At 50.4% G+C, this 10,428-nt stretch overlaps 1 long non-coding RNA gene across 1 annotated transcript; it reads right to left on the reverse strand.

The window, feature by feature from the left end:
* Positions 1-3,171: 3,171 nt before the first annotated feature.
* Positions 3,172-9,807, reverse strand: LOC125151399 (uncharacterized). Its single transcript, XR_007146777.1, has 3 exons — positions 9,709-9,807; positions 6,400-6,531; positions 3,172-3,248 (listed from the first exon to the last, which is right to left on the reverse strand). It is a non-coding gene; the product is annotated as an uncharacterized LOC125151399 (long non-coding RNA).
* Between the last annotated feature and the right edge of the window lie 621 nt (positions 9,808-10,428).

Genomic DNA, 10,428 nt, shown 5'->3' on the forward strand with positions numbered 1-10,428 from the left:
TAACCTCAGCCGAGGCACAGAGGGCCCCGCCGCCCGGCGAATGCTGGCCCCGAATCTTGTGCTCCATTATTGCGCCTGAAAATCCGTTAAAATTTCACACAATTTCCCGCACAGCAGTGCGCTTCATAATGCTGGGAGCCAAGCCGGCCCAGTAATTGGGACTGGAGTGGGGCAGAGTCCAAAGCAATTAATCCAGCCTCCTTCCTTGTTTGCGCCAGGATAAGCCTGACGGGGTGGAGAGTAATTGGAAAGGAGCGGCCTCCATCCCCAACTCCAAATTAATATTTTCCTGTCCTGATTTAATTCCGCCCGGGAACAGTGACACAGAGACACGCCGTGTCAAGCGCTAAGTAATCCGCCACAAGCCACCTGAGGGGGAGGAAAGGACTTTTCCTTTTCTTTGCAGTTGGTGGGGGGCTGAGGGGGATGGCAGCTAACAAGACAGAACCTCAGAGGTTGGAGGACCTTCCAAGGACATCTGTAGTCTGACTTACCTTCCAGCGCAGGAATATACCACAAAGGAGGGTGAAAATCAGGCACTTAAAAGGCAGACGGACCTGAGTTCAAATCCTGATTTTTCACTTAGCTGTTTGACCCCAGGCAAATCATTTAACCCCATTGTGCCTCAGTTTCCTTATCTGTAAAATGGGAATAATAGTATCTACCAAAAGTGATTGTCATTAGGATTCACTACAATGAATATAAGGCACTTAGTACCTAGTAGGTGAATGGTAACTATTTTTTTCTGTTATTCCAGGGATTCTGACCAGAAGCCAAGCACAATGTTAAGCACTGAGAATATAAGGAGAAATAAAACATGGCATGGACCCCAGCCTTTAAGGAGCTTGAACTCTACCCCCATATATCCAGGGCTGATACACAGTAGGTGTCTAATGCATGCCAGCTCCCTGCTTTCTGCCAATGGCTTCCCTGGGTAGGTGATCCTTCAACCTCTGCCTGATCACTTTTAATCATCCTATTGCTGACGAATTTGCCTATGTGCTGGCCTCCTCTTGAGCATCTAGCTGCTTCCCTGCAACCTCACCCCACTGGTTCTGGCTCTGCTCTAGGGCCAGCTGAAGAGAGGAGTCCAGGCACAGGAGTTGGAACTCTGGAATCTGCAGATTTCTGTCCAAGACCTCCCTGTCCCTACTGGGTCCTTTCTCAGCTCAACAGCCTTCTAGTGGGGAGGGGGGCTCCCACCTGTACCCTCCCTCATCCCTGGGGTACTCACCCCAGCAGTTTAGGTGTGTTAGGCAACTTGGAGAGCTGGGTGGGATTAAGCTCAACTGCCCATGGGGGTATCCTTCCCTGTTGCACATCCCACCCACTCCCCAATATCCCTTTCACCTCCATTGATCCTTGTCGTGGGGTCTGCTTCTGGGCGATGCTGAACGAAGACAACCATGGTTTCCATAAGTCCTGAGGCCTGACAGGGTGGGACGCCTCTCACAGAAAGCAGCATCGAGGGTTACTAGGGACAGAACACACCACCTCACCACTGGGCAGCTCTGTCACCCTAAGGGTTTCAAGGCATTGGCAGAGGTGTCTGGTGAAAGGGGCCGAGGTTCCCCAGTGTGGGGGGCAGACTTATTTAGGAGCACTCTTAGACATCCCCACCCCCACCCACGCAGGACACTCAAACACTTGAAGGCTACTAGGCTGTGGGAATCTTAGAGGCTCACAAAGGGGCAAGAACCAGAGAAATCTGGTTATTTATGTGCCCCTCCCCACAGCGGGTGGAAAGGGAAAGTTCAGGGTAGTGAAGCACGAAGAGGCCTCAGTGGGCTCCGAACTCCCCCGCAAAAAAACCACTGAAGCCAAAGCAGGGAGTTACCGGAAAAACCGTGTGTTCGACAAAACTGCAGGGAAACACTATGCAAATGTCAAACTGATGAGGAGAAGGTGGGGAGGGACAGGAATAAACCAAACATTAAATCAAATCAGTAGGAGAATAATAGCTAAACTCCTTCTTACTTGTAGCACTCAATTCTGCAGTCGATATGGTCAGGAATGAATGAACGACCCACTCAGAGCCACATCTAAATTCAGTGTGTGTATCACCCCAAACGCCACAAAGGGAGCCAGCCAGGAGCAATCCTGCCCCATCCCACATCTCCATGCACAGGGGCAAATGGGTATGGGAGGGGGGCCAAACCTAGACCCCTCCCCATGCAACCTGGGGCACAGTGGGAGGAACCCTGCATAAGGACTGGGTGACATGGGGCAAGTCACATCCCCTCTCTGAGCCTCAGGGAATCAACATGGGGGACAGCTTGAGAGGCTATTGGGCATGCAGGAACACAGAGGCCTGGTGGTTGCCCACAGTGAAAACAAGGGGGTGAAGCAGGTTGAATGGGGCTAGGTGGTCTGTGTCCTATCAGGCTTTTCTTTTGCCGTGTGCATACAAAATAAGTGTTTGAATTTTGTGTTTGTTTAAGAAACTGAGATTGGAGGGGGCGCCTGGGTGGTTCAGTTGTTTAAGTGTCCGACTCTTGATTTCGGCTCCGGTCATGAGCTCACAGTTCGTGGGATCAAGCCTTGAGTCAGGCTCTGTGCTGACATTGTGGAGGCTGCTCGGGATTCTCCTTCTTCCTCTCTCTCTCTGCCCCTCCACTGCTCGCTCTCTCTTTCTTCTCTCTCACTCTCAAAAATAAATAAACATTAAAAAAAAAACTGAGATGGGAGGGGAAGGGAAGAGTGGTATCTGGAAGAGGACAGAGAAGACCCGTGGGTGGTATGATGAGTTTGGGGTATGGCGTGTGATGCCAACTGTGCCCCTGTCTTCACGTGAAAACTGCAGTAAATCCACTCTGTTTGCCTGCGCTCTGGGTATTGGATACACCTGTGATACGTGCTACAGCTCGAGCAGAGGGATACAGAGGAGGCTGACGTGGGCCCAGCTGCATTCAGGCTCCACGCGTGGGGGATCACCCAATCCGATGCTCCTTGTTATGCTATTCCACAGCCTTCTGTGGGCTGAGACCATGCGCCAGGCAGGGTGCCAAGGCTGGCAACAAGCGTGTATGTGATGTGGCCCTGGTTTCAGTCAAAAACCAGAGAGGAGAACAGCAGACAAATCAATTCAGAACCTGGGAGGAATCTGGGGCAAGATCTAGAGCCAGAGGGCAAGAGAGTCTTACCTGAGCAGCTTCCAGGAGCCAGGGTGGGGCCAGGACTTACATTTTCTCACTCAATCCTCAGAAACAGGGCTCCAAAGAGTTGGGGATTGGCTGAGGGTCACACAGCTGGGAAGAAATAAAGTTGGATGTGAATACAGGTGTGGAACTTTAGAGCCCAGCATTGTTCATGACTCAGCAACCATGCTTTTATAGAAATGAGGATGGTGCTGGTGAAGATGGGGTGCTCTTTCCCTTTCTCCAGGACAGCTTCCATGCTGTACTGCTGGCTCCAAGCTCCCCTGACACAAGAAGGACTCCTCAGCCCCAGCTTTGGGCTTTATCCTGTCTCCAAAGTTCCAGACATGATATAGGGCCAGAAGAGCCTCACCTATTCTGCCCCCACTCCACCCACGCCACTGTCACTTCCCTTGGGGACTTCAATGGACATGTGTGGCATTTATCTGCCCAGAAGCTCTCTTTTTTGAAACTGTACCTCCAGCTTTCTAGGGAGCCTGCATTTGTCTGCTACAATGAGTAGTGACTGGTGTATAAGCGAGCATGTGACCTAAGCTGGGCCAATGAAATTCAGTCTTAAGAATCTTACTGTTACTGTTGGAAAGAAGAAACTTCCTTTGTTGAACCATTAGAATGTGGGCCTAGTGCTACTGGCAGCCATTTTGTCACCATGAGTAGAAAGCACGCCTGAGAAAGAAAACAGCCTAGAGAAAGGCGAGAAGATCTGAGAAAAGAAAGAGATTTGATAATATGGTCTGAACTTCTGGACCACACTGCACCTGAAGAATCCTTTGGACTCTTGAGTAGTCAATAACCTCCTTAATGCTTAAGCCAGTTTTGAGTTTAGGTTTCCACCAGCTTCTTTCCCCAAACTGAAAAGAGTTGGGACTGATACAGGTATCAGTATCTTATGGGGTTTGTGCCACTGTGTTAATCTCTGCCCACTCTAATCTTCTGGAAGGAACCTCAAATGGATTGACTCCAAATCCATCTTTGGCAGGGGAGAAAACTGAATCACAGATTTAAAAAAAAAAAAAAAAGTGGGCGCCTGTGTGGCTCAGTTGGTTAAGCATCCGACTTTGGCTCAGGTCATGATCTCTTGGTTTGTGAATTCAAGCCTGCATCGGGCTCTCTGCTGTCAGCACAGAGCCTGCTTCAGATCATCTGTCCCCGCCTCTGCCCCTCCCTCACTCACACTGTTTCTCTCAAAAATAAACAAACATCTTTAAAAAAATGTTACTCAGGCGATTAAAAAAAAGAAAAAAAAAATGATTTATCCAAAGCCTCTGAGATAGTTAGGAGCAGAACTGAGATTTGAACTCAAACCTTAAGACTCTTACTCCTGTGTTCTTTCTGGACCATGTGTGATCCATTTTGTCTAGTTGTAAAAAGGTTTGTATGCAAAGTGTATATGTAGTGAGCGTATGTGTGTGTGTGTGTGTGTGTGTGTGTGTGTACGTTTCTGTGTCCTCAGAGAGATACTGAGGTCCCCAAGGACTTGTGCCATTCACATCCTTGACACCTCCTGGACCCAAATCAATACAGTACCTCCCACCCTGCCACAAGTGATCCCTGTACATCAGGTATATATGGGGACGCCCAGAGATGGGCAATAATGTGATTCTGGGAATGATACACTATGTGTCCAGGGTGAGAGTTCAACCTTTCTGAGACTCAGGCTGATATGAAGTTGAACCTAACAAGAACAATGAGCAAAAGAGATAACTTTCGTGAGTATCTCTTGTGAAAAAGTCAGGCACTTGCTAAAAAGAAAGCTACTGTGTGTGTTCCACTTTAAGAAAATCCAATACACAAAACCTAAATTTATATTCTGAACTTAGAGGTTAAAGGACATTTCTTACAAGAGGATTTTAATTGTTACAGCAGTTCCATTGAGGAGCCAGGGTGGGTGTTTACAGGCCTCTCCAGCAGGGAAGCAGAATTGAAGGAAACAAAGAGAGACAAAGGGCTGAAGCATGCCCACAGAGGAGCCCTGAGAGAAAGGCCAGAATCAGAGCAGGCAGAAGAAGTCCGTCGACAACTGTCACAGAGACACATGATTGTGTAGGATGGGCACACCTGTAAAGCACCAGCACCATTCCTAATTGCACTGGGTCAAATCCCGCCAGTCCATCCAAATAAGATGCTGGACCCCAAATCCTGGCAAAGCCTAGACCCAAGACCAAACCAGGAGGGTGTGGTATCATATATTACAATATCCACAGCCTTCTCTCCCAACTTATCCCTATGGGGCCTCTCCCTGGTGCCCACCCTCCATTGGAAGAAGTGTACTTTCTGCTCCATTGACATTGGACTTGAGGATATGACTCCTTTCGGCAAATGGAGTAGGAGCAGAAGTGACATATGCCACATCCAAGCAAAAACTTCAACAATGTCACGTATTTCCACCATCTTTCTTGCTCTTTTCTCTCTGCCACTGGAATAACATGTCTTTTTTTCTTTTTATGTTCATTCATTTTTGAAAGACAGAGAGAGACAGAGCACAAGTAGGGGTGGGCAGAGAGAGAGGGGGACACAGAATCTGAAGCACGCTCCAGGCTCTGAGCTGTCAGCACAGAGCCCAACGCGGGGCTCGAACCCACAAATCGCGAGACCGTGACCTGAGCTGAAGTTGGACGCTCAACTGACTGAGCCACCCAGGTGCCCCTGGAATTACATGTCTTTGATTGGGACTGCTTTTTCGGTCTAAAACCCAGAATGAAGATACATAGAGCTGAGCCACAAATGCCATGGGCTGTAAGCAAAAAATTAACTTTGTTCCTATAAGCCAGTGAGACTTGAGGATTGTTTGTTACTGCATCATAAACTAGCAAAAGCTGCCTAACACAGAGGGTGATGTTCACAGTTTTAAGGCCACTTCTGATAACCCCAAGGGATAAGTGGGTCAGACATGTCACTGTACTCATTGTACACATCAAACATGCATGGGAATCACGTAGGGTATTTAGTAAAATGCAGATTCCCAGATCCCCTTCCCAAGATTCAGAGCCATTTCATCTAAGGAGGGGCCCAAAGATGAGTATTTTTGACAAGCCCTGAAGATGACATGTGGACTGTCAACAGACCATACTTTGAGAAACCCAATCTAATGAGTCCGATCTTTTTGATATCCAGAGAGGTAAAGTGGCATGCCCAAGGTCACATAGCAAGATGCTAACAGATCTTCAGCTCTTTCCCCCAAATCACACTGTCCTCCCCTAGAGAGACAAAGGAAAGGCAGAAGGGAAAAGGAAAAACTCACAGACTGAAAATGCAGCTCCAGAGAAAAAGACCAGTGGAGGCCAGGAATTCAAGTTGAGCCAGGGTCCAGGTTCCAAGCTGAGGGGGAGGCTGCTCAGTGGGTGGGTGGCTAGGTGACCCCTTGGGGCCTTCTCTGGAAGAACAGAGGGAGGGAGAAAGGAGTCAGATTTCAGAGCAGGGTGGATAGAGGAAGGAGAAAGAAAAAAATAAATAAAAACAGGGAAAAAAGTCTTCTAGCCCCAGTGAGTCCAAACACCCCCAGCATCACTGCAGGAGCTGCCCTAGCCCTCTTCGATTTTGATGTACAGTTTGAAACAAATCAATAGCGGTATAATAATACTCAGCACGCTGTGTAATTTTTATATCATTAGTTTTCATTTTCCGCTCCCCATGCATCAAAAAACTTACAACGGGCTCGTAAAGTTTATTTAGTATTCCATGAATTCCTAATCAGTTTCATTTCATAATGATTCAGGAGCCGCCCGCTGCCTAGGCCCCCGTGTCAAAAAATCGATAAAACCAACACAGTTTTCCTGATGGCGGCTGCAAAAGGATCTATTGTAGGGGAATTATGATTTATGCCCTGGCCTGAACCGTGAGCAGCAGCCTCCACCCGGCGGCTCAGGGCTGAGGTCTTCGCCAATAATGATTTATGCACCTTCTGCTGGCCCCACCCTAGCTCCCTCCCTGCCCCAGCTGGCCCCTGACACTGCCAGGAGGGGGCAGGTCTGCCAGGAGGGAGGCAGGAAGGAAGAAGTCACCAAGGGGAGGCCCAGCAGAGGTCTGAGCATCCCCCTGCGGGCCCAGAATCTGCCTCTAGGTCCACCCGCCCCAGGAAAGCCTGAGCAGAGAGGCAAGGTGTTGGGGGAGCCCCACCTGGCCCCAAGGAGCAGCAGAGGGAACAGGACTGGGACGGATGTGCATGGGTGGAGAGGGGATAACACTGGCTCTCCAGCAGGAACCCTCACTCCCATCCAGCCTTCCTTCCCGACCCCCAGAATGAGCTCTTAGCCCCCCCACCCTTGAACCCATGCAGTCACCTCTGCTCTCACTAGTCCTGCCCCAGAGGCCCCAGGGAAGCTGAATGGTAAAGAGGTCCCGAGGGTCATGGCAGCCAAAAGGCCACAGTTGAACCTCACAGGATGTAGCAGCAGCAGGCTTTGGGAATTCTGAGGCTGGAGTGAAGCTTCCAAGACTCCCCAAAGGGAACAAGGGATGGGCTTGAGTCTCTCAGGCCCCTTTTCTTCCTGAGGCTGCCAGGCTCGATTTTCAGGATCCTCCCTCTGCCCCCACCCGCACCTCCCACCCCCTTCTTCCACTGGTGGGTGATTAATGGGTCTAGGAGACATGTTAATGGGATGGGCATTAAGTCCAACAATTGGTTTAATTAACAGCAACTAACCTAGCGCAGAAAGAGAGATCTCAGGGTGACTTCATAGGGAAGGAGATGCCATAGTGTGACAAACAGCCCCCCGAATTGGGGCCACCAGTATGTGCACCCCCACCCAGTGCCTATCAGCTGGGTCTCTTGGTGTCCACGTGATGTGCAGGGAGGGCTGGGGGACCCCATTTAGGTGGGTTGAGAGGGACAGAGATTCAGGGTGGGGTCCCTGCAGGGATGCTGTCCCCAGTCAAAGGTGGCACTTCAGCCTTAGACCCAAGTTAGAATAAATGGGCTTCCTCCTCACACTTTGAGTTGCTTTTTCATTCATTTGCTTACCAAACATCCCGGAGACACCTCAGGGCCCCATCTTCCTTCAAGTGGCTCAGAGAAGAGAAGGGTCTCGCCCAGCCAAACACATGTGAGGAGCGACAAAGCCAGGATTCTAGCTGAGGCTTTCCAGGTCTGAGTGCACAAGGGATCTGCCCACCCTGCTGTGTTGGACACCAGCAATCCCCCCACTCCCGGCCTGTGCCCCAGTTTGAAGGCAGCTGCTCTCCCTCCATGTCCACTCCTAATCCCATGCACACAGCAGCATGGGAAGCATCCAGGTTTGGGGCCAGACCTGGATTCGAATCCTGATTGCTATCACTCACTGGTTGAGCGACCATGAGCCATTCAATTAACCTTTCCAAGTCTGGCTTTCCTCCCATGTAAAATGGGAGTCATAATTTCTGCCCCACATATGGTGATGAGTCAAAAGGGCATATATAAAATGCCCGCCCCCCGGAGGCCCCTGATAAATGCATCCTGCCCTTCCTCCACTCCCCCATTGCCTCTTAGGCTCACTCACTCCCCCCAGAAAGTCCCCTGTGTGGTGTTGGGATAAAAAGGGGCTTGGATATGTCCCTCCATCCTCTTAGAAGGATAATAAGGACCAAAACTCAGCCAGGACTTGGCATCACTGGACTCTAGATTGTGCCACTACTCAACCACAATTCAGATGAACCCAACCTCATCTAATCAAACCTGCCAGGGACTCGGTTTCCCCATCTGGATGTGAGGCTGAAGCCTGGTAGCCCATTATCCTGAGAATCATGTTCTAGGAACCTGAGGCTTCTCCTAGGTGCAAAGCCAGAAGGTGGGAGGTGCTGGGGTAGGGAGTGAGAGCCTCTGGATCTGAACTAGGAGAAGGGGAGGGTCCCTGGCCTGGAGAAGCCCTGCCTGCTCCCCCACTCTGTCCCCAAAAGGGATTTGAGAGAAAGCTGGGCCTTCTCCCTGTGCAATAGACTCCAATTTTTTCTCCACAGAGATGGAGACCCTGGAGCCTCACCAGCACTCCAGAGACACAAGCTCTCCTTCCAGTCACAATCTGCAGCCCCCTTTCAGGCTGCCACTGGGCCTCCATGGTCTCTTTCCTTCCATCCCTGGGTTTCTCCAAGTTTCCACTCCTTCTGTCTCTCCTCTTTCCCCACCCTCCACTGCCTGCTTTACCCACTGGGGAAAATAAACACTTCATTCTATAAGGGCTGGAGGGGCCCTAACACCCACCTCCCGCACCACACCCGAACTGACAGAGATAGAAGCCCTGAGATTTCAAGAGAACAACCTCTCTGCCCTGCTCCCCTTCTGCTGCTGGGTCCCCCTTGATCACCTCAGTTGTTCCATCACCCCTGGGCTCAGGGACAGCCCTACTGGAAAGGTAGCAGAGTGGGCCAAGAGGCTAATCAGCAACCAATCCCACTGGCACCGAGAGGGGGTGCCAGCCTGGCGCCAGCAGCTGAGGACACTGAAAGTGCCAACAGATCTCTCTGTCCCCTTCTTCAGACCCCCACAAGCATGAAGGGGCTCCTGAAACCCCCAGGGGCCAGCTCTGCTTTGAACTTCATTTCCCCCACTACCCCGCTCTTTTTCTGTCCCTGCACTCACCTCTTGTTCTGCCAGAGACTGGAGCCAGTCAGGTCCATTGGCCAAGTCAGCCAAGTCTCAGCTGCTCCAGCTCCTCGATGACAAGGTCCAACTCAGGCTCTCTGAGCAACAGCTGTTTCATCTGTGAAATGGGCTCAGTGAGAGTTTACTTGTCAAAGGTAAGGGCCAGCATCGGATAATGTGCCGTGGGGACTGTGACTCCTTCAACAATCCTTGGATGTCACTGCATAGAGCTCAGTTCTGGGATTGTGGCCCAGGCAAGAACTCTTTCCTCGGCAACTCTATAAGTTACAAAGCTCCCCAGCTTGCAGAATCACTGGAAATCAAAGGCTTGCTCAGGGATACAGAGGGTATCAAAGAAAATAGGAAAACAGATCCTAGGACCAAAGGCATCTGTGTCCCACAGGGGTGAGGTATCACTAGGGCAGGAGGGAGCAGGGTCGCAGGGTCAGAGATACCTGTATTGGGCCACCTGCCAGGGGAAGGGCATTGGACAAGACATTAAACTTCTGGGAATCTTGGCTGCTCATTTGTAGAAATGACAATAACCCTGAGTTCCCAGGAGTGCCCTGTGGATCCAGCAGGAAGTAACAGAATGGAGGGAGTGAGAAATGCAGCTTTGGAGGCATAAGGGGGTGTGTTTGAGTTATAGCTGGATGCCTGTATTCCTCTGTGATCTTGGACAAGTTACCTAAGAGCCCAAAGCTTGCATCGTCCTCA

Source organism: Prionailurus viverrinus, chromosome E1 (genome assembly GCF_022837055.1).
Source record: "Prionailurus viverrinus isolate Anna chromosome E1, UM_Priviv_1.0, whole genome shotgun sequence".
In the NCBI taxonomy this organism is placed as follows: Eukaryota; Metazoa; Chordata; class Mammalia; order Carnivora; family Felidae; genus Prionailurus; species Prionailurus viverrinus.